General features: G+C 48.7%; 1 protein-coding gene across 1 annotated transcript in view; it reads right to left on the minus strand.

The window, feature by feature from the left end:
* The window catches only part of MPP7 (membrane protein, palmitoylated 7), a 149,655-nt gene that overhangs the window by 136,368 nt on the left and 12,817 nt on the right, over positions 1-470 (minus strand). The gene's annotated exons all lie outside the window — the stretch shown is intronic.

Consider the following 470-nt stretch of genomic DNA (forward strand, 5'->3'; position numbering starts at 1 on the left):
CCCCCCCCCCCCCGTAAGACAGTTGTAATTGTCAGTTGCTTATGCGGCCTGGTGTATTCTGAGGTAAAATATGTCCTCACTCACAACACTTCCCCTTCAAAAGAAACAAACCCAATAACACAACCATGCCACACCACAAAAAAGACAGATCACACCACAAAAAAAGCTCTGGTACTAATTCAAAGTGCTGGGGATGAGTTGCGTTATCGACCGAGTAGTGTTTTGGAAAATCTTTAGGAATTGTTTGGTGCATTTACCATGGGGCACCCATCCAGAGCCTCTGGCTTTTCCATCCTCCTTTGCAGCATTTTGTCTTTGTTGGCAATGGCAACCCTAGGCCTGCCAGCACTCTCAGGGTGACTTCATGCCTCCTGACTGGCATGGTATCACTAGCCCTGGCTGCTTGCTCCTGTTTAGCAGGAGCATCCCTATGGAAGCTGCCTGGGTGATTTCAGACCAGCCACAGACTT

Source organism: Gekko japonicus, unplaced genomic scaffold (assembly GCF_001447785.1).
Source record: "Gekko japonicus isolate JY-2015 unplaced genomic scaffold, Gekko_japonicus_V1.1 scaffold725, whole genome shotgun sequence".
Classification (NCBI taxonomy): Eukaryota; Metazoa; Chordata; class Lepidosauria; order Squamata; family Gekkonidae; genus Gekko; species Gekko japonicus.